Here is a 27617-nt window from a genome sequence, read left to right as displayed (position 1 = left end):
CTCCACCCATCTGCCCCTCGCTCTCCCTCACTGGATGGCTGGCTGGCAAGTGACAGGACTGACAGACGAGGCCTGTTCCTGGGTTAGTATCATGTCGGCGGGGAGCGAAGCCTCCCGGCGGTGTCAGCCATCATAGTGCCAGCTCCAGGTCTAATGAGGGAGACTGCCGCCTCGGCATTCCCTCCCCGGTGTCAGGAATCGGCCGACAAATCAGCAGTGCATCACGGGCCCAGCACAAATGATATGTTGACAAATGCAGATATTTCACTTTTAATTGACACTAAGAGACAGAGATGATCCGGCTGCCAGGGCTTCTGAGGAGACAAGGACAAGACAAGATGGGAGGGAGGTATAGAGAGGGAGAGAGAGAGAGCAGGGATGAGAGAAGGGAGGGGGGTTAAAACAGTGTTAGAGAAAAGAAGATAATGGAATAGGCCTTGGAAGATGTTTAATATTTGCGCAGGGTGTCATTTTTTCTGTGTGGTATGGGGGGGGGGGGGAATGAGAGGTGTGTGTTCCTGAGACTTGTCAGTGCTGACAGCCACTGTGGCAGCCTCACAGCCTACTGACTCTTCTAAACCCTGACAACATTGCCTATTCATTTAGCCAGGTGGGCTTTCTCTGTAAAGTCCCCTATCTCAACTCTGCCTAACAAAGGCTGGATCAGGGAACACTTGATATTCTACTATACATTCACTCTTACACTCTTATTGTCTGCTTGCTGATTATTTTTGGGGCTATGAAATGCCTTCTTTAATAGGTAACACCACTGTTCATAAAACCCAATATACATACAATACAGTCTTTATATTGATGAAGTTTTTATTATTGTTTCATGCATCATGCCCAGCTTACAACATACATGACACCACAAGTAAATATAAACAGATCTATACTTTTTCAAACAATACAACATCAACAACAACAACAACATAAAGTATCAGGCATGCCTGCAGAAGGTCACAATGACCGAAAGCTTGCATTAAACTGATTGAACTCAGTGTTTGAGTGTGCGGCTGCTGTTTTGTTGTTTTTTAAGATTGCAACCAACTAAAACTTCTCCTGACTGAAATTCCCTCAGTGTTCATTGTTCAGGAGTTTTTTACCGTGAGCTGAATTATCGGCAGAGGTCTCTTACTCTCCAAAACAAATGGACCCGGTGATTTCTTCCACTTATAACTGCAAGGTTACTTAAATTGTGTGAGACAGCAAACAGCTTGGACCCCTTGTTCCCCATTCATGAGTATCCTGACAATCCACTCTGGCAGGGGGTTACTCTCAAACCTGCTTGACATCTGTTTGATGTCATTTGATGTTAATATGAATTGGAGGTGCCCCTTTTTAAACTGGCTTTCAAGTGCATCTCCACTGACAGTTTATCAATCCAATAACATCAATCCACAAAAAGATCCAGCGGTAATTTACCCAAGATGCACTGTAGGCAGGTTAAGGACTGAGTGCAGACTTTAACATCTTCAGGAAGAGGTCTAAGCCAAGTTTGCAGCAGTATGTTTGTCATAAAAATATTATTCTAATATTAGTAATCAAAGCTAAAATTGCTTATTTTATTTATTGATCCTCAGACTGATCAAATCGTATGTAGATTGTAAACATAGCATATACAAACAAAAAATTTAATGGATCACTTTTGTTTGTGCTCCCATTTTTAACAGATTTAAGTTCAAGATCTCAGACTTTCTAATGTACTCAATAGATAAATTTCTCTCAAATTTTGGTCACAAATTTGTTAATCTGTGTTAGTGAGCACTTCTCCCTTTCCAAGATAATCCATCCACCTGAGAAGTGTGCCCCGGAAAGGTCACAATAAAAGGACACTCTAAAATGTGCAGTTGATCACACATCACAATGCCACAGATGATCCAAGGTTTGAGGGAGTGTGCCAAATTGACATGGTGACTGCAGGAATGTCCACCAGAACTGTTGCCCGTCAACTGAATGTTCTGAATCTGATGTTCACTTCCATCAGCCATCTCCTATGTTATTTCCCTGAATTCGGCAGTACATCCAAGCCTCACAACCACACAAACTGCTGTCAGGTCAAGACACTGGTGAGGATGACAAGCATGCAGATGAGCTCCCCCAAGACAGTTCTTGATGGTTTGTGCAGAAATTCTTTGGTAGTGCAAACCAATTAGCTGTTCAGGCGGCTGGTCTCAGATGATGTTGCAGGTGAAGATGCTGGATGTAGAGGTCCTAAGCTTGTGTGATTACACATGGTCTGCGGCTGTGAGAATGGTTGGATGTACCGCCATAGGAATCATCAACCAAGGAAAGAAAAGACTTGATTTCAGCAATTTTGTCTAGGTTTAAAAAAAAAAAAAACATCTGTCTTGGGCGGCACGGTGTGGTGGTTAGCACTCTCGCCTCACGACAAGAGGGTTGCTGGTTCGATCCCGGGCATGGGAGCCCTTCTGTGCGGAGTTTGCATGTTCTCCCCGTGTCAGTGTGGGTTCTCTCCGGGCACTCCGGCTTCCTCCCACAGTCCAAAAACATGCAGATTGGGGACTAGGTTAATTGATAACTCTAAATTGTCCATAGGTGTGAATGTGAGTGTGAGTGGTTGTCTGTCTCTATGTGTCAGCCCTGCGATAGTCTGGTGACCTGTCCAGGGTGTACCCTGCCTCTTGCCCGATGTCAGCTGCAGCTCCAGCCCCCCCGCGACCCTCAAGAGGATGAAGCGGTTAGAAGATGGATGAATGAATGAAAACGGCTGTCTTGGTGATATTTTTAATGTGCTCCTCAAAAGAGAGGTTTGAATGAAACGTATCAGAAAGATTCCTGGCTGTCTGACTTTAGGATCTCTTACAGTTGTTACTTGATCAAACTGGTATCTATGTTGATCAGGGCCAGTGACCAGCATCTCAGTTTTAGCAGGAAATTTATGTGACTTCCAGTTTTTCGCAGCAGACAAACAGCCATCTCATGGGAATGATAAAAAGTTCTGCTGGTAGGGGTTGAGGAGGTAGGTTCTTGGTTTAGAGGGTGACTGACACCAGCTTAGAAGTTTCAATAGCAATAGTCTAAAAATCTGTAAGAACAGAGACAAACTGGGATTCGCTGCTTATTTTACGCAAGTAACTCATCTAATTTTATGCAGATAAAATCTAAAAATTATGAGCAAAGGATGTGCAGTTAACAGATGGCTGTTTTTGGTAAGTTTGGCTACAGTGTCAAAGAGAAATCTAGGAATGTGTTTGTGGTGACTGATTAAGAGGGATAAATATGCTGCTGTGGCAGTGGACAGACTTGTGCCATGAGAGGTAGAAAATTTCCAGGTTTGACTTACACTATCTCCTGCAAGCCCACTGAGAAGCAAATGTTTCATTATTAAACAGGGGTGTAGACCTCTTTGATTGTCTTGTTTTGGTGGAAGGAGGTGCAACTGAAGTCATACCAGAAGGGGCTGTGCTGAAGTCAGTGGTAAAATTTTCAGCAGGGCCTGTCACTGCAGGAGCCAGCACCTCAGGCACTAGCTCACCAATGACCAATGTGGCGATTACTAAATAAATCAGCATCATCATTCAGAGGTATGGACTCAAGTCACACACTTTGGACCTGAGTCACAAAATTTATGTCTTTAGACTCGACTTGACAAAATCAAAGAAAACTGGCCCTGGACTTCAACACCAATGATTCATGACTTCACTTGGACTAGAGTCTTTTGACTTGCAAAGACTTGATACCTTCTTCCAAGCCCACAGATTATGTTATTTAAAAAGTGTGCAACTCATTTCCTGAATCACCTAACATCAGGGCTATTACCCAGCTCCACAGCCGTTGGTGGTCAACAAAAAACAAACTGCAGTATGCAAAAAAATGCAGATTTAAAATTACAGAGACCCAACAATTTCCAACAACTTTTTTTAACAAATAAATACAAATTTTAAAAAGCATTCAGGAATTTTGTAATTTCATTATATTATTACTTTATTGTTAAAATTCCTCTAAGATTTGGAAATTAGGTTCAGGTGGTCTATAGAGCACCACGAACTGGATTTTGTTTGCACTGGAAAAATTAGTTGAATTAAATGAGTTTGGAGATTAAACTGAAAATCAGTTTGTCTCACCAGATGTGGACTGTGGCTATACTACTTTGGCCAGCACTCTCCCTCCCCTTCGTCATCTGCAAGGTTATCATTTTTAAAATCCCCTTCGCTATCAGTAACAACAACAACTACCTCCAAGCTAGCAACCTACGCACTGACATGGCAAGTTTTGATGAAGATTTGAATTGTAAAGATCTAAAACGTATAAAACAACTTGCGAACGCACCTCGGAAAAGCAAAGACTCCATCTTGCAGGACTCTCATACTCAATGTTAATCCATTTTTTGACACAGCCAGTCGGAATTGATCTGCCACATCTTTCAAAACTTCTCTAGTCAATCAGTACCTGAATATGATCCTTTTTGCACTGGGGGTCCGATTACAGACCATTACAATTCCCCGCTGGGTGAGCGAGCCCCCTGCATAGTCAGCCCAGTTAGCACAAGCTAACACAGTAGCAGCACTAACATCCAACACTGAGCCTTTAAATGGTCCCAACAAAGTCATACAGATACAGTACCAAAACAGCTCAGAAGTGTCGTTAGTCAGACGGTCCTGTCTCTGTGTATGTTCCCCTCAACTCTATTTTGTAAGGCTACTGTCGCTACATCCTGGACTATGCGTCACCCAGAGCCACTGTGATTGGTTCAGAGAAACACAAACAAGCCACACAGTTTTTTCCCCTAAAGCAGAATGGTAAAATGATGATTCCAGAAAAGATACAGTCCAAGTAACATACACACTGATGTATAGTTAGGTGGGCAAGCTTCATTTAATGGTGAAAAAACATTTGGTTTCAGCCATATTTCACATAAATCAACCAAATTCAGGTCAGTAATCTGAAACTAAATTTGAAGGTCTTCTTGGGGCCCAGTTTTCATTAGTATGCCAGTCTAGCAGTAGAGGACGTATTTATTGGAACAAGATTTCTTCTACTATTATTAGTACACAATCTTGGTGGTCACGCAACAGTGTGCTAGACATTAACCAAGCTAGTGGACATCAAATCCATGCTGACTATTAACTCTCTAATCACCTGCAACCTGCTGAGCACTAAGTCTTTTATGTCCCTAAGATGCATAAAAATGAAACGCATTACATTAGACTCATTTTATTCCTGTAGCTATTGAATGATTAATCTCAACATGCTTACCTGCTCTTTATCTCGCCAAAAACTACACTTTATTTGGCTATTTATTTAAGGTATGACTTAGCTCTCCATTGTTGGCTATAGTCTGTGGATAGCAATGTGGGTCAATTACTTTGTCCAACACTTTGGTCCAGACTGAAATATCCTGACAACTATTGTATGGATTAAATGTAGATTTTTTTCATGTTTTGACCTCCATATATGATTTACTATTCTACATGATCAATATGAGGTCACTTCCTGTAATTTGAGTGTCAAAAGTACCTTCAAAAGTGACTTTGTCTTGTCTCTTATGGCTGGAAACCACCTACATGAGACCAAGAAAAAAACAGGAACATTTGATGGGGCGTCTTGTTACAGTTTCTGTCTTCATCTAACCTACCCTTCAAGTCCCCTGTGTTGCAGGTCCCTGTCATGACCACCAGAGAGCAGACACAAGCTATAGTTTTGACTGAGCACTGACAAGCAGAGGGAGAACATCCACGTTTCAGTGTGTTTATTTCACATTCTTGGGCTTTGCTCATCAGATCAGTTTAAAGAACTAACCCTCCAAGCATCCACATCTCTCTCATGAATAAAGCTGTGGCCCTTAGTGGTCCTGGCACTGTCTCTTGGCAACGCTACACTGCTCTCTGAAGCTTAATACACAGTCACTCACGCAGACACACACATGAAAACCCACAAGCACACACACTGGATGGGTAATAGTTGTGGGTCACAACAGAAACATCATTAGATATCCAGCTGTCAGCCACTTTCTTGGATTCTAAATTGGACGAGTGGGTGAGAGTGATACAACACAGCCGAATAATGACTCAATTGCATATTGTCTGATCTGTTAAAAAAAAAAACCCTTGGTGTCTTCTCACCTTTAAGTGTCTGCTGGAAGTGAAGGCAGACAGACTTAAAATACCGCAGGATTCAAGTCAACTCTGGGCTGAATCGCTTGACTTGGGGGGGGGGGGGGGGTGTTGAGGGCCCACTTTCTCACGGAACTAAGAGTTTAAGAGAGTAAGTTTCACACGAAGGCAAGACAGAGTATTTACTCTGCTGATGAATTTGTGGTTAATTGTGAGTGTTGGTGTGTATGACTATGTGAGGGGAATGTTAATGTGTACCCTTGGGTAGGGCTGATAGAGAGGGAGACATCCCTCATTAAAGTAATTAGACCTGCAGGAGAGGATCCCCCGGCCCAGGAATAGATATGCACACTACATGCACATGTACACACCACACACACAACTGTGAGGACCTCTCACACTCCAGACACATGCATGCAGCCACAAAAACACACCAATGCATGCACACAGTAAACTACACACAGACACACACAAACTCAACACAACCTAATTCAGCTCTAATTCTAAAAATGGAGCTTTGCCTCAGACCCTTGCACATTAATCCTTTGATATACCTGATGCAAAAATATACACAGAGTTTTGTCAAATATTAAATACATTATAACCTGATCTCACAGAAATCTGTGAAACAACCACAACCTCTTAACGCTGTATTACATACAGGTGCCACGTAATGTTAGCACTACGTGCCAGCACCATGGAAACAATGCCAATGAAAAGTCAGTTACAAACAGTTCCAGTTTTAAACACTTGGTTAATGTTGTGAGGTGGTTGCAGTTTGGTTAGGTTTGGTACAGAATGTAAGTACATCATAACATAAGTAAGTAGGCTAGGTAATTTTAAAAACTCAATGTTGATTTTTGATTTCACACAGCAGCAGTCTCCTGTGTTGTTTAACCAACCATCCACCCCACCATCCCACCCTATGCAGACTTAATCACTCTCAAACTACCTAATGTGTGATGCTGTCCAGGGAATTAATGTGTCCACCATGAAAAACGATCCTAACTGACTTTCCATTGGCACTGTTTATAGTGCCTACACCTAGTTTACTGACGGCCTGTCCATGGGCCCTCCTAAGGTGATTCTTTAGTATAATGATATGTAAATCAACTGCTGTATTTGTTGTTGTTGTTTAAGTGGTTTACTCATACGACATAGCCTTCCAAAGCTACTCTCCTCACGGTGCCTTTACTGTGTACCATTTCAAGACACAACCACCACAGCAGGCTCAATAAACACTTCTGCCAGAGAAACAAAAAATCAATAAACAGTTATAACTCACCTATGAAGCGTTATCTTAATCCACAGATCAATATCATGTAGACCAAACCACAGTTTACACAGCTTCATTTCTCACACACTGCAAATGGTCTTAAATCCAGTGACAGATGTAGTTGAAACACATCATCACATCCACAGATATCCCATTGCATTTCTTCCATATATTATTCTTTATTTCTCCCATTCTGCATGTAAACACACCAACTGACATATCTCTAAATGGAGGTGAGCTCCTGGCCTTTCCATTGACACCTCATTTGAGCCAATAGGAGCTTCCAGTGCTGTTGCTATGGCCTCAATAGCCAACCAGAGCCTAAGCTGAAGGAACAAATTTCCGGTAGTTTAGAGGTATTTAAAGAGCCAGCAATTGATCCACCCCACCCGAGGCTTATGGGTCTTGTAGTCAATGACACTCCTCACCTCCAGAAGAGTTTTTAAGCGGTTAGTGTCATCATAGAGTGTTACTGATGTAGAGAAATGATAAACAAATGGCTCCTGTGTTGTCTTTAGGGAAAAATGTCAGTTTTTTCAATTAAGGTTTTCTAGAAGTGTGTTTCTATACAATAAGCTGGTAATAAGTTGATTAGTTTTTCCTCTCATAATCATACATTCAGTACATTGTTTTATCCTCTTTTTACCTGGACAACATCTCAGAAAAACATGTTAAGTGTTTATTTTCTGTAACCTACTTTGAATTTGAGCTAGTTGTGCCTTCATGATATGGTCCAACAACAATTTTTATTTCAATGTGTTGAAACTTGTATGACTCAATGTCTGAAGCACTTACAGTGATTCTGACTGTGGGGGAAAAAAATTCTGTATTATGTTTCAAATGAGACAATGCATACACATGTACAAAAAAATGGAACAAGAACAGCTTTCAGTTTACTTGGGCCATGACTCGGATAGGGGTTTTAGGTGAATATTAGGACCTTAAAGAGGCTTAAACATACAGTAATGCTTGCCACAATGTAATGTAATGTTTAGAGGTTGTGGTCATTTCACATATTTCTTTGGCACCAGGCTGTTTGTGAATACTGTATGTTAGTATTAAAGGATTATTCTGGATTATTACATGATATTTCTTATTTACTGTAGGTCCGATTATCTTGCTGCATGCATTTTTGACTCAGCAGACTTTGATCTAATGTTTTTCCCCAAATCTCATTATTTAATTTTGTGAATACAGTCTTCTCATAACTGATAGAAATAATGACATGATGATAAAAAATAAAATGCAAATGCATTAACTAGAATTATGAAGATGACAATCCAGCACCTCACACTCCACAGGTTTAGTGTAGGGGAAAAACTACACAAAAAAATTGCCTACCTCATGGGAGATACAGTATGGATAGCATTATACACCTCTTTAACAGTTGTAGTAGAATTCATTCATCATTCAGAATTTATTTCCCACTCTTCGGGAAAAACAAATGTGGCAAAATGCATACAGACTGAATTTTCAATCTTTTTTTTTTAATGCATGGTTTTGTAATCATTGTGGTGACATATATCATTGTCTAGTTGCCTAAATCAGGCTTAGTAATTTCTGATGCTAAACCAGTTTACTAGTTGGGCGAAGTCCGGGAGTTATCATCAATCAAGCTTGACTAAGCATGCAAGATGGAGCTAAAACCGTAGCACCAGTCCCAGAATTCTCCCGGAATGACATCTCCTTTTGTGATGATCATACCAAGTCAGGAGTCATTCAGGTGTACACAAACTCCGCCACCCCCACCCCTCCATCCACAACCTGCGAAATGTCTCTATAGCAGCCATCCTTTTGTGGGCACGGTCGCATTCCCTAAACAACATGCTATTCATGCAGACGCTCACCCTGGCCTCAGACCCGCACAAATTCATCAATCTGAGCGTCCCATATCTTCAATCGCCGACTCTCGCTTTTTTGTTTTTAATTCTGAGAAATTTAGAAATTCTGACAATTGGCTCCAGCCTCCGACCTTCTTTCGCCTGTTTTACTTGGGCTGTCTCTTCGCATTGAGCCACCTTAACCACTTATAGACAGAAAATTCTTGACCAAGGTAAAATTGCAGGGCGCTGTCTTCTTTAGTGAACATCAAACATATACGTTACGCTCCCAATGACATCCGAAACACCCATGCGCTCTTGAAGCTTTTCTTGGAGGCTCTATCTGAAGCTGAGCTCATGAAGAGACAACTCCCCCACTCAGTCTCACTCCCTGGATCCCTCCTGCATTCCTCCCGTCGACCCAACACATCCATAGAAGTAGTATATAGGGACCAGCTTTGCGCGTGCGTGCGCGTGCACGAGAAACGTGCGTGCGTGCGTGCACGCGAAACGTGCGTGCGCGTTATGAATTATGAATTATGAATAATAATTCCCCCCCCCCAACCCCCCTCCCCCACTCCTGCTCTCATTGGTTAAACATAGTGCCTCCTTCTGGGGGTGGTCTCGAATGAAACCGTAGCTATTGGCTAATCAAAAGCCCCTCCTTGCGGGCGGATTATGAATAATAACCCCCCCCCCCCCCCCCCCCCGCACCGGAAAGAGACGATAAGTGTTGATTCAACACCTCGCCTACCCCAGACCATTACGCATGGTGCCGAGATGTCCGAAATCAGAGGAATTAAGAATGCACGGATGTTTTTTACAACGACCCCCCTGCTGTGCACCATCTGTTTGGTGTAATAAATGTTCAGACATGTCTGGGCAAAACATGTGAAGAAAGTACAGTAGCCAATCATACAGCAAGGCTAGACCAACAACCAATCAGGGTTTAGCGATGTGTGTCGTGTTTGCTTAATGTTTTACCCAAATGTATAAAAATCCCTGTGAAACAAGCAGAGGACACTTTTTTTAAAAAAAAGGCTAGGTTGCGTGAAACACAGCGGACCCTTTTCTACTGCTTTACTGTGGACAATGGCTTCAATTAACGGTAAGCGTGCCTAAACTATATTGGATAACATTGCTCTCTAGATACTTAATTTTTCTCAGAAAAAACATTCTAAAAAACAACAACTACAAAAAAACAAAAAAGTGTTTCCTTATTAGGTGCAGCTGCTGACGATTCCGGAGTTGAAAACCGTGCCCCTGCGCCCCGCCGCACCAGCCGTAAGTTAAAATAACATTTCGTCGTGTGTGTGTGTGTGATCGTGTGTGTGTGTGTGTGATCGTGTGTGTGTGTGTGTGTGTGTGGGTGTGTGTGTGTTTACTTATTTTCATTATTACTGTTATTAAATTCTAAACCTAATGAATGTATTTTCGTTTTAAATCTTGACCTAATGAATGTATTTTATTATTATTATTTTAAAGAGTGTGTTACTAGGCTAAATAATGGTATTACTTTCCAGCTGCAGCACAAAGACGCTCACTTTCGTTGAAAAGGCGCAGAACAGACCCTCCAGCCTCTGCTGCTAGAGATTTTATACCGTAAGACTGTTTTTTTTTTAATATAATTTATTTATCATTAATGGGGGAATGCTTGCGGCATCATTGCAAACATCTGTTTTACCTCCTCTTTCTCCACAGTGCACAGCGCAGGCCGCTGTGACCCCTCCATCAGTTTTCTAGCGGGTTTAACACGTAAGACACAATGTTTTAACGCTACTTTATATGAATATTATGCTAATATGTGTCGGATACAGAATACTGCTAACATATCATTTTGTTTTGTTTTTTTCCATATCAGTGCCTGGGCGATTCACCAGGACTACCCAGCTGAAAATTTCCAGAGGGTTACACCGTCAGGACAAGGATTTCTCACGTAAGACACATCGTTATATTATAATAATAATAATAATAATAATAATAATAGCAGCCTAATAATGATAATAATATTAATAATAATGATAACGTTAATGTTGTAATTTTATTTATGTATTTTTTTTTAATAAACAGTGTTCAACCGCCTGAGCTGACGGCCACGCAAGAAACAAACGCTGCGGTAGCTGCGTTACTGGTTGCTCAGGGATTATCTGAGGGTGAAGCGTGGAGCGCACAAGGATCAGGCGGTGTAGAACCGGCTCCAACGACTGTTGAGGAGTGCTTCAACGACACATTCAAGGAGGTCGGGGAGTCTGTGAACTCGTTTCCTAACGGCCGAGAGGAAGTCGGCGGAACAGCGGGCGCCCAGCAGCGTGACAGGGCTTCGATCAGTGAGGAACACGGGCCATCTCCTCCTCCTCCTCCTCCGTGCCGTCGGCTATTTCACGTGGGAATATCTGCAGAGGCTTTGTGGAGTCAGCAGGAGTCGCTCTTCCCACCACAGGACACCAGCCTACAGCATCAGCACGAAGTAAGCAAAGATCTGTTTTCTACAAGTACACCTGTGAAGGCTGGCGTTGCTGATGCTGGTGCTGCTTCTGCTCCCACAGCGGGGAGAGGTGTGTGTGTGGGGAATCTCCCCACAATCCCTACATTATTAAGAGGTGATGACTATATTCCAGATTTTGATGACCTGTTAGACAGTACTGGTGATTATAGACACAGTAACTTACCCGATTTACTGACATTATCACCTATACCTGCTTCACCTCCTCCCCCTCCCGCTGTTTTTGCTGACGTTGTTGTTGAAAATGGTGAGGAGGAGAGCATAGTATTTGTTGACGCATATCCAGGCCAAGCCTCCACCCCGCCGCCTCCCCCCAGGGTCCTCATCCCCCCTCCATCCCCTATCCCTCTTCCCAGGCCTCCTCCATCAGCTGTTGGTGTTGTTGTTGATGCTGTTGATGAGAGCGTAGTATTTGTTGACGCATATCCAGGCCAAGCCTCCACCCCGCCTCCAACTACCCCTCCTCAGCCTATCCCTCTCCCTTTGCCTCCTTCAGTAGGTGTTGTTGTTGAGAGTGTCTTGAACCTCCCACCCCAGCTCTCCAGCCCTCCTCAGCCTATCCCTCTCCCCCTGCCTCCTCCAGTAGGTGTGGTTGTTGATGCTGGTGTTGAGAGTGTATTGAACCTTCCGTCCCATCCCTCCACCCCGCCTCAGCCTCCTATCCCTTTTCCCCTGTCTCCTCCAGTAGGTGTGGTTGTTGATGTCGGTGTTGAGAGTGTCGTAAACCATACGTCCCCGCCCTCCAGCCCACCTCCAACTACCCCTCCTCAGCCTATTACCGACCCTGTCTCACCCTCTGATTCTCCCATCCCAGTGGCTGCTCTAGCAAGAGAGAACGTTTTGCTCAAAATCAGGTGCAGGCAGCAGGCTAGGTTAATCAAGCGCGAACAGCGTCAGAAAAGATTTGCCAAGACGCAATACCTCCTCCTGGCAAGCGAGCGGCGAAACCTGATTAGGAACAGTAAAACTAACGAGCGACACTACAGAGCCCTTAATACACAGGTACAGTTGCTTAAACAGAGTGTCGGCACCTTAATTGAACTACAGCACACAACCACAACATCAATAAATAACCTAGTAGACGCATTGTATAGAAAAAACAGGAGCACACTGTAAGTAGACGTAGATAATGGCACCACCAAGGAAACTGTTAAAAACGAATGAGCACCCAGGTCGGGATGGTCGTTATGACACCGATGACGAAAGCACACATTTTACTGATAATGTTGATTCGTCCCAGTGCACTACAGAGGGGAGGGGTGCTTTGACAGGTACAGTTAGGGAACGTTTTAACACACCCTCTGGACCAGATGTATTGGCTAGCCACAGCAGTGTTATGCGCTGGTCCAGATACATTATAAAAAGAATGCGGGGGATAGAGAAGAGAACAGCGCTGTTTTTAAGAGACAGAATTTTATCCTCATCATCATCGTCATCACCATCACACGCTTGTGGTTCAGGTTCTGGTGTTGCTGCTACTCCCGCTACATCTAATGCTGCTGTTATTGTAGAAATTGGTGTTAATAATAATAACAACAGTGACAATGATAATAACAGTGATGATAATATAGCCTCACCATGCCGCTGCTGTCAGTTCTGGGACTGTGAGTGTCTCTGGTGTGAATGTGTGCATGATAGTGGGGCCTCTGCTGAGCATGCTGCTGTCAGTTCTGGGACCGTGAGTGTCTCTGGTGTGAATGTGTGTGATCGTGGGGTCTCTGCTGAACATGCTGCTGTCGGTTCTGTGAGTAACTCTATGGTCTGTCAACACGGTGCAGGAAATCCGGTAGAAGGAACACCTACTGTTCCATCTACCAGTACAGGCGGTGCACAGTTGCGTGTCCGTGACATACCTAGATTCAACGCTGCCGAATTTCGCCAGAGGGTCGATTTCAGAGACGTTAGTCTTGATAATATCACCCAGGCAATTGACAGTGTTAGAGAGAGGTTGTCAGGTGTGATTGGTGCAGCCTTAGAGGACTCTCCTGCAGGTAGTGTATTAAATGTGGTTTTGAGAGGACCATCTCTAGCCAGCGATGTGCAAGCTGTTTTAAGCTCTGACAACGCATATGACGCTGACGAGTTTTTGGAGGTGATCTCTCAAGTTGTGCAGAGTAATGACACGTCGCTGACAGATGATGATCTGGAGTTTGTTGTGACTGTGGCATGTGGTAGTAGCGGTGGTGGTTCTAGACTGAGGCTAGGAAGCGTCCCTTATGATGAAATTTTATCTAAGAAGGGAAGGCACCTGTATAACCCTGAAAACGATGGGTCTCAGAACAGTCTTTGTTTCTCCCTTTGTCTCGCCCATTTTGTTAATGAAAGCTCGTCGGCTACTGATAAAATGCAGTATGCTAAACAACTGCATAGCGCTGTAGGATTTGATGAAACCCACAAGGTGTCGCTCTCTGATATCACAAAATTTGAAAATCACTTAAACCTAAAAATCGTAGTATTCCACCACGGTTCAGGGCGTAAACACCTACAGTGTTACAAAACCCATGACGCAGTACACGCCAGCACTGTGTGGATGTACCTGCACAATGACCATTATTACCTGATTGTAAATAAATCCGGTTTCTTTGGCGGTACCTATGTGTGTGACTACTGTTACGGTTCATACACAGAACCGTTTAAGCACGTTTGTAAATACCTCTGCAATGTTTGTTATACACCGTGTCACATGCACACAGGGGCCACTGTAAAATGTACAGAGTGTAAACGAATCTGCAAGTCCAGACACTGCTATAATCAGCATAAACACCCTCACTCTAAACACGACGCAGCGCCGTGTGACAAAGTGAAATATTGTGAAGAGTGCGGTAAAACCTACAAGGTGGCAAGAACGCAGCATAAATGCACACCACCAAAGTGTACACACTGCGGTGAGGCCCTAAATGAGAGCGATGCGGTACACCAGTGTTTTATCCAGCCGCTGAAAAAACAAACCCCACACACAAAATACATATTTTTTGATTTTGAGACGCGTTATCACGAGGGCAAGCACGAAGCAAACTTTGTGTGCGCTATGGACACAGAGGGAAACAAATTTTGTTTCAACACCCTGAAATGCGTTGACACGTTTGTTAAACGGTACCGGCAGCCAAAATATAAGGGGTACACATTTATTGCACACAGCGCCTCTGGGTTTGATAATTACATACTGCTGGAATATTTTGTGCAACAGGGGATCCCTCCCACAGTAACCATGCGTGGCAGTAGGGTCATCCTGATGTATGACAAGGCATTCCAGCAACGCTGGATCGATTCTTTCAGCTTTCTACCCATGCGTTTATCCAGGACACCGGCTGCCATGGGTTTTGAGGACATGGAGAAGGGGTATTTTCCGCACAAGTTCAACACCAAGGCAAACGAGTACTATGTGGGCAAATACCCCGACCCCTCTTATTACGGGTACAACACCATGTCTGACAGCGACAAGCATAGGTTCATGATGTGGTATGACACCGTCCGTGAGAAAACCTTTGATTTCCAGACAGAAATTCGCCACTACTGTGTTAATGATGTAGAAGTGCTTCGCAAGGCCTGTCTAATTTATCGTGAGACATTTATCAGGTGCACAGACCTCGACCCGTTCGCGTTTACGACACTGGCGTCGAGTTGCATGGGCGTTTTCAAAACACGTTTTCTACCCAAAGACACCCTCGCCCTCACGTATGAAGGCGCATACACCCAGCAGAATAAAACCTATTCTGAGGTGTCTATGCAGTGGCTGGAATACGTGGCCAAGGTAGAAGGCTCCGAGATTAGACACGCTTTGAACCGCGGTGAGCACCGATTTGGGCAGTTTTTTGTGGATGGGTATAACACGGCCACAAACACCTGCTACGAGTTTGCGGGATGCTTTTTTCACGGATGTGTCAAGTGTTGCGTCCAGACCGAAGTGAATCCTGTCACCAAAAAACCCTATGGCAGTCTGTACCACTCATTCTGTGAAAAAATATCAGCGTTGAAAAGCGTGCATGGTCTGCGTGTGGTGGTGATGTGGGAATGTGAGTGGGAGGCGCTAAAACGTTCAGACCCATCTGTTCAGGCGCACCTCAACACTTACAGGCCCAAAGAACGCCTCGACCCACGACAAGCCCTTTTTGGAGGGCGTACAAACGCCATCAAAATGTACCACAAGGCTGATAACGCAGATGAGAAAATTAGATACTACGATTTCACAAGCCTGTATCCTACTGTACAGTCAAAAAAACAATACCCAGTTGGACACCCTCAAATTATCCACCGAGATTTTGGTCCGGTAGAAAATTATTTCGGGTTTGTAAAGTGTACCGTGCTTCCTCCCAGAGGTCTGTACCACCCCGTACTGCCCTACAGGTGTCACAAAAGGCTCATGTTTCCGTTGTGTGGCAGGTGTGCTGAGGAGTTAAACCAGACCAGTGTCTGTGCGCATACTGACGCCGAGCGACAGCTGTCAGGTGTGTGGGTCTCATTTGAACTTCAGAAAGCTGTCGAGAAGGGGTACCAGATTGTCTGCATTGATGAAGTGTGGCATTTCCCAAACAAGACAGACACATTGTTCAAGGAATATGTCAAGACGTTTTTGAAGTGTAAGCAGGAGGCGTCAGGCTACCCCGGGCATGTCACTACTCCTGCAGAAAAAGCCCAGTACATACGCGACTACCATGAAAAGGAGGGGATTTTACTCGATGCTGACAAAATCTGTGTCAACAAGGCGGTCAGGAATTGTAACAAGCTTCTCCTGAACTCATTGTGGGGCAGATTCAGCATGCGGAGTAACATGCCCTCCTGCGAGTTAATTACAGAACCGGAGAGATTCACACAGCTCATGTTCAGCGACCATTATGACGTGCGTCAGTTTGGGTTTATATCCGATGACGTGGCCATTGTCCAGTGGTGTCACGCAGATGGTAAGGCGTCCAGAGTGAATGATGTGAATGTGTTCATAGGGGCTATGACCACCGCCTATGCTAGGCTGATGCTGTATGACTTGTTGGACAGGCTACAGGAGCGTGTGCTGTACTGTGACACGGACAGCGTCATTTTCACGTCCAGCCCAGGTGATTGGGTTCCCCCTCTAGGCTCATACTTGGGTGACTTAACCGACGAGATCAATGACGGTGATGTGTGCGGGCTCCCAGAGGAAGATTATATCACAGAGTTTGTGTCTGGGGGTCCAAAGTGTTACGCCTACTGCACAAAACTTGGTAAAACGCAGGTCAAGTGCAAGGGTGTCACACTTAACGCCAAAAATGCAGCAGTGCTCACCCACGAGTCGCTTAAGGGGTTGGTCCAGTCCTTTGTGACCAATCAGAACACTCAGATGCAGGTGATCACAGAGGCGGAAACCATCAGACGTGATAAAAAGAAGTTTCATCTTAAAAATGACATAGTACACAAAAAAGTCAAGGTGGTATACAACAAGCGCAGAGTCCTGTCAGACTACAGCACGCTGCCTTATGGCTACTAACATCTCTTTTGACTCAAGACTGCAGCATCCGTTTAGTTTGGTGGTGAGTGGTTCCTCAAATTGTGGAAAGACGTATTTTGTCAAGGGTCTTATTGAAAATGCATCTACAGTTATTTCACATAACATTGATAATTTGGTCTACGTATACTCATGCTGGCAGCCTTTATACGACCAACTCCTTAAATTAAGAGACATCAGCTTTGTTAAAGGGTTACCCGATTCCCTGTGTGACGATGAGTTATTACCCCCGGACAAGACTAATCTACTCGTCATAGACGATTTAATGAATGACGCCAGTAACAATATAGAAGTTCAGAATGTATTCACCAAATATGTCCACCATAGAAATCTCAGCTGTATATATCTGGTTCAAAATTTGTTTATACAAGGCAAGGCTAGCAGAACCATTAGTTTAAACACAAACTACCTTGTCTTGTTCAAAAACCCTAGGGATAAATATCAGGTTACACTTCTGGGCAAACAGATATTTCCTGGAAACACTAAATATTTTTTAGAGGCGTTTAATGACGCCACTAGTTCTGCATACGGGTATCTCCTCATAGATTATAAAGCTGCCACTCCAGACCACTTGAGGCTCAGAACCGCTTTGTTATCAAATCAGCACGTTGTTTATATGCCTAAAAAACAAAGGGCTAAATAATGTCGTCACGCGTGCAGAGGAATCTAGCCATGTTGGAGTTGTTATATAAAGCAACGCCGGGTATGAGAAGGGTCATTGTGTGTGGCGCTAGCGCAGACTTTATCGATGCACTCTGTGAAATAGCTTTAAATGTGTTGAGAGGTAACATCCCTTTGACAGAAAAACAGTACGCTCAGTTAAAAAAGAAGAGAGGCATCATCAGACTAGTTGCGGACAAAAATGTTAAACATTTAAAGAAGAAAAAGACGATTAACCAGAGCGGCGGGTTTTTACTACCACTACTTGGAGCAGCTATACCATTTATTACAAGCCTGATAAGCAGAGGTTAAGAAAGAAGAATATGGAGCATGCGCAGAAGATGTTTTTGGTTCCTCAGCATCAGCTTGACATGTTAAAACAGCAACAACAGCAGCAGCAGCAGTATCAGGACCAAAACACTGCAAGCATAAGACAGGTAGTACAAAACGACCTTGACCGAGCCATGTCTGACATTTTGAAACTACCGGACACAGACGTATATGAAAAGGCCAAAAAATACTCTCAAGTACTGCAGCGTTATTTGGCATTGGTGAGACAGGGTGAGCGTGAAAAAACTGTACTGACCCTGTCAATGCCTGATACCGAAATTAGACCCGAGGACCGCAGACCTGACGATGATGATGATGGGCATAAAAAGGACACGGTTTTAGAGGGTGTGTTAAAACACATTCCCAAAAGAAGTCAGAGAAATGCTGAATACATTCTAGACGCAATTACCCGCTCAAAGCATGTTTTATCCTGGACAGACAACGCTGAAATTGTTGTTAACGGTCGTCCCCTCCACAGTACTCATTTGTATGACCTGGTGAAAAGTGTCACTGCATCACACAACATTTCAGACATTTCTAGACCACTGGGGTGGGACGTGTTCCTAAAAACCCTAGCCCATTTAAACATACCTTTAATGGCCATCCCTAACAAACAGGTGCGTGGGGATATAGCTGAGTATAAAAGAATCGGAGACGCCCCTAGTTTTTCAGCCCATAAAAGCAAGGGGAAAAAACGGTCGGTAATAGACTCACCGGGGTACTTTAGCACCCCACTAAGGACACCTGCTTCAACACGTTCACTACCTCACAGACTAAACACTTCACAGTGGGAGGATTTTTAATAATAAAAGGATGTGTGTAATTTTGTTACAATTGTTCTGATTTCTTTATCTTTTTTTAATATTTACTTTTGAATGCCGTTTGAATGTATTTTTATTTTTCATTATTACTATTATTAAATTCTTAACCAATTTAATGTATTTTTGTTTTTAACTCTTGACCAATTGAATGTATTTTTTATTTTTCATTATTACTATTATTAAATTCTTGAATGTATTTTCATTTTAAATTCTTGACCACTTGAATGTATTTTCATTTTAAATTCTTGACCAATTTAATGTATTTTTGTTTTAACTCTTGACCACTTGAATGTATTTTTTATTTTTTCATTATTACTATTATTAAATTCTTGACCAAATGAATGTATTCTACAAATGTGTTAAATAAATGGAATGTCTGAACTGCGGATCATGCCTTCTCTCTCTCTTTATTTATTAGAATTATTCACAGTCACACAGCATGTTGCTGCACTGTACACATGTGAAATTATATCCACGGCATACAGAGGGCTGTATTTTGTTTACAAACTTGCACACCATAGCATCATTGCGTGCCAGATTAGCACTATACATGTTTAACATTCTTGTAAAAGGAATTCCTCTTTGTATATGACAGAAAAAAGACACAATGCTGTCCACAGGTTGTAGAGTAGTTGTTCTGAACCTGCCTCTGGGAATAATACACGTCTGCACAGTTTTCAACGAGGTATCTGTATATCTCCGATGGAAATTTGTTGCTGTTGGGAGGGTTTCCAAAACTGTTAAAAAAATATCCATGCTTCTGTTTCGTAATATAAATAGCGAGCCAGTGTTCACCGGGCATGTTAGAGGGATGTGTATTCACAACCAGCATGGCTGGGAACGCTGTGCCTTTATGGTTTGACAGTTGGTCGCATGCCAGGACTCCTAAAAAATTTGTCCCGTTAATGATTCTTTTATTGAGGATGCCGGTCAGCTCTATAGTGTTCATGGCTGATACCGCTTCTTCTTCTTTTTAGTAATAATCCAAAAGTACTTGTCTCTTGTTTGATATTTCGATAACAGAATCGTAAACAGCATAACACACGAGGTTAACGGTGCGCTGTAGAGGTACTCTGAAACGGACTTCCAACCTCACATTACCACTTTTAATCAGTGATACATTCCCTGCACGACCGTCGTCCGGTTCCAGATTGAAGCAGAATAACGTGTAACCATTCCCGAAATCATTACGTGATATGGCCAGAGACCTGTCTTTTAAATGACGTCCTGTAGTTTGTACCAGCTGGAAATACTCTCTCACATACTGGCCTCTCTGAAATAGTGGCTGAAAGGGCTTTGCAGGGTGAGACTGCCCGTCTGCGTACAGGCTAATAAACTCTGTATCGTAATGCTGAAAACAGAAGGGGTTCCGGTTATAGCTCCCCGAATATGCCTCATGGTCAACAAAGCCTATGATGACGAATTTGGGGATTTGTCCCATGTAAAGATTTTCCTGGTTGCACACTCTTGTTCCTGCAGGTATGGAAAATGTTTTCAGAGCCACTCTGTCAATAGCGTATTTAGCGTTAGTGTGCTGCAGTGCCCTGCTATGCGCCAATCTAACGGCAGGTGCCACGGCCACCTTTTTCACAAATAAGCTAGCCGATACGATCTTCACGGCGTATTGATTATTTTGCGCAGTCATTAAGGCAAACTCGTCCTTTGATCGAATAAATTTTAGGGAAATGTCTATACCGTTTAACAATAACTTTTCCTGAAAAAACAAATCGGAGTGTATTGGTGCTATTAATTCCACAGTGCGACTGTTGACAGTGTATCGCCCTCTTTCGGCTAGGCCTTCGTTATCTCCGGCTATGGAGGCAGCATTCATGTGGTCTGCTGTGTCTTTACAAAACAGGCCGCTGCTAAACTGTGTATCCAAGGTGTCCTTTCCGTAGTTGATTAAACACTCGATTATCCCACGGTACGGGTATGTGTTGGAAGATTGGGTTATAAGCCTGTCTCCTAACATGATATCCACCTGCGAGAATAACGTACACCCGGGGTAGTTTACAAAACCCACATCTGCGGCTTGGGCCAAATCGGTACCATCGGGGTTCGTGATTCTCGCGCGCATGTACAGGTAGGTATCATTTAGATCAATGTAATCCTCGCCGCAGGCCGATATAAAAAATTCCAGAGGCATCCCGTAATGCCGAAACCGGGGGTATTTCGACAAATGTAGATTTTTCAATGGATGTCTCTGTGTACAGCACTGTGAACAGATCCAGCTCCGTCTTCACACATTCTTCCGACTGGTTGTGTATGAGAGCCATGGCTGTTGCTGTTGTTTTCTCTTCTTAGACTAGAATATGTCTTTACGCAGAATCACCGAGCGTCTTTTGGAAGTTGTGCTTCTCTTGGCGGCCGACTTCTTTCTGATGCGTCGTGTCACTTTGACGGTCGTTTTACGCTTTTTGGACCTGCCGGAGCTGCGACCCCTCGACGAGGGGGGTCTTTTGGACAATCTTTTTCTGATCACCATCAACCCGTTTCCTTCCTGTCGTCTCGATACAGCGCTTCTGGCAATGTTGGACGCCATATCCCCTACAATGTTTACAGCTGCGTTTTTTAAATGTGGCTTGGCGATGCTGAATCCTTTTTTAAATAACGGTACAGCCATTCTAAGCAAGCCTCGAAATATGCCGCCTAAACCGTTACCGTATTGTGTACTTGAACCTATAAATCCGGGTAATTCGCCACCCGCTTGGTTCATGTAATATGTCATATATCGGGCATCGTCACGCACATATGGTGTGTAGGCCATTTTCTCAGGTCTAGAAATACTGCTTCACAGGTCTAAAGTGTAGTTTAACAATCACTTTTCCGTACGTGAATGGTATATACTGGTTTTGATCGTTTTTTAACGATATCTCAATATCGTCAATGACAGATTCGGAGAGCGATGTATAGTGTGGCTTGTCATATGTCAGAGTGGGCATACGACCTACCTCCGGCGTTATATTTATACATCGGAGGAGCGGCACGTGGCTGTCTCCCACTAGCTGATAATCAACGATATCGCTGTAAACGTATATATTATAAACTCCCCCAAAAATATCTGCGGGGTGAGGACTGGCGTAGATTTTCTTAAAAATAGGGGTCACCGGTATCTCAAACGGCTCACCGGGCTTAAAACCCAATATTTCGGCCAGTTTCCCGCGGAACGTCACCTTATATCCTTCTCCTCCCGAAAAATAAACATGATTTGTAATGTTGTTATATTGAAGACCTAAGCGCGATGTTATCGGGTTGCCGATGCATTTAGCATTAAATTCTTTTAGTATTCTGGGAATGGAGTCGTCAAACCCGGCAAACAGTGTTATAGTGACTGTCTGGTTGGTTTTACTATCGTATATTAACACGTCCGCGTCAGAAGCAGGGAACGTTGACCACACCCTAGGGTACTGAAGTTCAATAACTCCCACCTCGTATGGTTCGCTCAGAACGATCGGTTTTGCTAATTTTGTTCGGTAGCGCCATATCTTGTTATTAGGATACACGTGTAGCGATGCATTACTCGGTAACGTGACATAAAATCCGTTCTTGTTCTCCATCTTCTTGATGTTATTGGGACGTGCGACAATTCCAAAGTGGCTGTGTAAACAGATAACGCCCCGTGATATATATATATATATATATTACACGTCAACGATGTCCTTTTCAGAGACCCACGAGTTAAATTTCTCAGGCCACCCCAACCATTTCACAAGCGCCATCTTTTTCCGGCCTATAGTTTTTCTGGATATTATTTTCTCTATTTTAAACACCTTGTTTTTGTCAATGATTACCAGCTGTAGCTCAGGCTCGTAAAATGCGCCTTTTACCTCTTCACCCGAGCAATCTGATATTCTATACACAGGCTGGTCACGGGCTATGCGCCTAGTTATTGTAAAAAACTCGTCTGTATATGTTTGTTCATAACCTTTTCTAAACACCACACGGAGTTTTGATATTCTCACAGTGTCCCCTACATTATATTTGAACGATACGATCCTCGGCGGTTTCTTCTCCTTGTACAGCGTGTTAAAGACGAGCTTCTTGTTGTCTTTGTTTACATCGGATGGGGCCATCTTTATCGATCTGTGGTGAGACTTGTTGTAAGCGTTGACGAGGTCCTGGACGACATCAACATATCTACGCGAATTAACAGACGTTAGATATCTCCACATGCGGGTCTTAAATGTTCTGTTGAAACGTTCAACCGTGCTAGCCTTAGTCTCGTTTGAGGTAGAGAAATGTTTAATTTTATACACCTCCATTAGGTGTTGAAACTGTTTGTTATAAAACTCTGTCCCCTGATCGGTTTGGAGTTTTACAGGTATGCGGCCTTTGTTCAAAATGTCTTCAAACGCCTTTGCAACAGATGTACCGGTCTTGTTTTTAAGACACCTAACCCATGCATATTTAGAAAATACATTGATACATGTCAGCAGGTAGCGCACATTGTCATTTTCTGCTGAATATTCACTCATGTCCACCAGATCGGCCTGGAACTGTTTGTCAATACCGCTAACCAACACCCTGTTTCTAGGGAAGTGTACAGCTGCTTTAGCGTGGAGGGTATACACATCTTGCCCCTGCAAGTAACGCTTTACTTCAGGCATCCCCGGAGCCTCCCCAGTGCATTTTCTAACAGCGTTGCAAAGTTTTTGTACACCTCCAAGACCCCCCGGGTGTGCGGGGTCGTGGTAAATCTCGTCTAGCGTGCGCTCCATATTCAGTCAACAACACAAGTGGCCGGGATGAGGTCGACACACCGTCTTTTATTTGTTTATGATTTTTCAACATGTTTAGGTATTTTACGCACACCGTCACAACTCTGTCTATCATGTGTCGCACTAGGTGCTGAACTGCATCACAAACATCTAATGGCACACCATTTTTAATCATCAAAACACACGCATCACAAAGAAATGCACAAAGACAAATAACATGGCCTGTTGCAAACGCCTCAGACTCATTACAGTTTGTGAAATATGCCGTTACCACATCTTTAACCGCTGATGAACTGTGTGCTGCCACACACACTGTATCATTCCAATTTATAACACTTGTCCTTATATCGTTTAAATGGTTGTTGAATGTAACACAGTCGCGTGGGACACCGTCACCGGTAATTACCCCGTACAGAAGTGATGTCAGTCTGTTCATGGCATAGCGTCTTTTCCACGACAAAAGATACGTGGCTATTGTGATCCCAAACAACAACATCATTTTCTGTGGTAAATATTACAAATCTGTCGATATGCAGCAGCAGCACTTGGTCCACACGGTGAAGGCGTTGCGTAAAGCGGTCTCGTGCTTGTGGTCCTCCACCGTCTCCATTTCCTCTTTGGCAGATAGTCCGTCACATCCGGGTCTGAGATAGTGTCTCACAGTCTCGGCCGCTCCTAAAAGCCTGTCTTTGAGAAAGCCCCCGGTGATATCTGCGCAAACAGGTAATGTAGAGCTTTTCCTAGAGACAGCTTGAATACAGAGTCCAGAATCTGGTCAAAATACATACATCTGATCTGATCAAATTCAAACAAGCAAGAGTGTTGACGCTGACTCGGGTGGCTGATTTTACACCCGTTGCAGAGAGCTCTTGTTTTTTCCCACCCTGTGTGATACTGGCAGCGTGATAGAAAGTCTTTGATCGTGTCCACGTCGTCTTTTGTCAGGGACAGTGTCGAGACATGTCCCTTCTCCTCCTTCTTCTTCTCCTTCTTCTTCACATGCAGCGCCTCAAGCGGCTTCATATGAGGTGTGCAGGGTTCCACACCACCGCAATCGTTTTCCCAACACCCTCTAGTATCATCGTCATAGGTGCTGATAAGGACACTGCCTGTAAAAAAAACAACAGAAAAAACAACATTAAAATCTTATACACCGTTTATCATAATTTAAAAAGACAAAAAATACAAAAGTTATGCTAACCTAGGCTTTATCAGTAGTCGACGTGTCTGATGATTTTCGGGCGGCACAGGGAAGGAAGGTGACTACCCCGCGCATTAGCCTGCGCATCATCGAAAAGAAGACGTTTTCTAACACTCTGATAAGAAGAGAGGATCCTGTCTCTTCTGATGCCCTTGTCAGCTTCGTCAAACAATTTCTGCAGAGATCTCCAGTCGCACCACTGAATAAAGAAAACAGTTTTAAACCACTCGTCACGCTCTTGAAGTGTAAGAGGGTAGGGTTGTTGTCCCCATGCGTCGCGGCCTCTGCTCGCGATCACAGATTCTCGATCTTTGCACACACTGAGAAAAATAAAGTCCTCCCGCCGTTTGTTAAAACGATCCGTCTCGACGCGGTACATCTCGGGGCCCGTTTTGCTGACCCACTGCGAGACATAAATACTCTCTGGGAAACCGGGTTGGTCTAGGTCAGGGCAGACCTCAGACCAAAACAATTTCCAATCTCTATGCATCAAACTGACCGTCCATGTTTCAACGCCTGGTATTATTCATAATCCATAATTCATAATTCATAATTCATAATCCATAATTCATAATCCAGAATCCATAATTCATAATCCATAATTCATAATTCATAACGCGCACGCACGTTTCGCGTGCACGCGCGTTTCACGTGCACGCACGCGCACGCACGCGCAAAGCTGGTCCCTATATACTACTCATAGATGCATAGACCGTGGAACCGGGGGAGCCAGGGGGTCCATGGCCCGGGTAACTTTTGTACTCTGACATAGAGGGCTGCATTGGGATTGCGGGACCCAAAGCAAATATCGCGGGAGCGGGCGGTTTGAACTTTGCTGCAGGCAGGAATGGGTGGCTAAAAAAAAAACACTGCGGGATCGGGATGTAGCCTATTTTTTTTTTTTTTTTTTTAAAGATGTAATAGTCATTTTGATCCACACTCCACCAGTTGGTGGCGGTAATGGACCAATTCGCTGTTTGCCAACCGCCATTAAACAGTAGAAGAAGAAAAAGAAGAAGAAGAAGATGTAGCCTAGCGACAGGATGTCAACACAGGAACTTAGTGCACATGCATTCCACTCCATATTTATTCATAAATGGACGAATATGCCATGAACCAGCTCTGCTCTCAATTTGACACTTGCTCCACCTGTCTGTCTGTCTGTCTGTCAGCTCCATCAGTCATGAGACAAACATGAAAGAAGACGTACAGTTTATTGTGTTTCACCGGCGACGAGCTGTCATTACGCGCGACTATTATGCACGTCTGCGCGCTCTTTATAACTCACTGTGTGAACCTATGTTGCATAATAAAGATTTGCCCCCTCGTAATTTTTAACCGCCCCCTCAGTAACTTCATCCTGGTGCCGGGCTTGCCTTAACCTCAATCACTGCGTGATTATATAAAGGTAGAAAAATAAATAAATACAGAGAAGGAGAATAGAATATGAAACAGCCTTTATTTCATTAAAAACTAAATGAAAACAATGAAATAGGAGCGCTATTCCTGACCAGTGCGTCAAAAGACATGCAGGCCAGGGAAATGAAACAAACAACCCCATGAATCTCTTTATTAATAGCCTATAAAATGACGTGTTTTCTCCTGCGGGACAGCAGAAGACACAAAATCAATGCATCTTAGTGCTGACTTGTGATGATAATGAACATGATGTTGATTTAGATTCAAGGCAGCAAGATGAGTTTTGGTTGTGGTTGTGGACTGGATGTACTTTGTTGTTTGCTATAGTTTCATCTGTGCGTTTATGTGTAAATAGACTTGGCCTGTTGTGTGTGAATGTTAGAGTGGGATCAGAGGGGTTAATCTGAGCAAGCATGTGTTCGTGTTCATGTGTGTACTGTAGATGTGACTGTGTGGCGTCGGAATAAAAAAAGTGCTCCGCAACGTTATTTAATACATCAGTAATATTGTCTGTTTCAATGCATATGCCCCCTCACCCCCTCCACATGACTTGAAATTATGGCCCCCTCTTGTTCAGATGCATTCCGCGGTCCATGCATAGATGCACTCGCCTGCTACCCAGAAACTACCCTCAAACCTCATCCTTTCATTCCTCACTCTTCATCCCTTGATCCTCATCCTGTCAACCCTAACTTTTCATCCATCCCTTCATCCCTCATCCCTTTATCCCTTATCCCTTCATCCCTCACCCATTCGACGCTAGACCCTCATCCCTCCATCCCTCATCCCTTCATCCCTCCATCCCTCCATCCTCAACCCTCCATCCCTCCATCCTCATCCTTTCATTCTATAATCCCTCAATCCTCATCCCTTCATGCTTTCCTCCAAACCCATAATCCATCATATGCAATAAACCATTCAAAATCTTTTTCCAATTGTTGTGGTCTTTTTCTTCTTTGTTAGTGAAATGTAGTTTTATAACTACGTTCGGGAGCAAAGACCATGCCCTGATCACATCCCATTTCCGCCCAAAAGTATTTAAACACACCTGATGCATTCTCTTACTCTTTGACACATTTCTCTTTCTCTTGTGTCCTACTGTACATCTTTCTTTTCTCTGCTCCTTTCTGCATACAAGAATCAGTAGGGGCTATATCTGAAGCCGTGCTCACAAAGAGACAACTCCCCCACTCGGTCTCAAAATCCCTTCTGCGTTCCTGCCTTCGACCCAACACATCCATCATTGCCCAGAAATTCAGCCTTCATCCCTCAACCCTCAATCTTCCATGCTTTCATCCCTCAACCCTCATCCTTTC

General features: G+C 43.6%; 1 long non-coding RNA gene across 1 annotated transcript; it reads left to right on the top strand.

Moving 5' to 3' along the window:
• The first annotated feature begins 10551 nt into the window (after positions 1–10551).
• On the top strand, positions 10552–11479 carry LOC144464364 (uncharacterized). Its single transcript, XR_013492090.1, has 4 exons — positions 10552–10775; positions 10875–10928; positions 11035–11109; positions 11244–11479. It is a non-coding gene; the product is annotated as an uncharacterized LOC144464364 (long non-coding RNA).
• The last annotated feature ends 16138 nt before the right edge of the window (positions 11480–27617 follow it).

Source organism: Epinephelus lanceolatus, chromosome 9 (genome assembly GCF_041903045.1).
Source record: "Epinephelus lanceolatus isolate andai-2023 chromosome 9, ASM4190304v1, whole genome shotgun sequence".
NCBI lineage: Eukaryota > Metazoa > Chordata > Actinopteri > Perciformes > Serranidae > Epinephelus > Epinephelus lanceolatus.
Note: the sequence above shows the minus strand (reverse complement) of the source record. Positions and strands in the feature narration are given on the sequence as shown.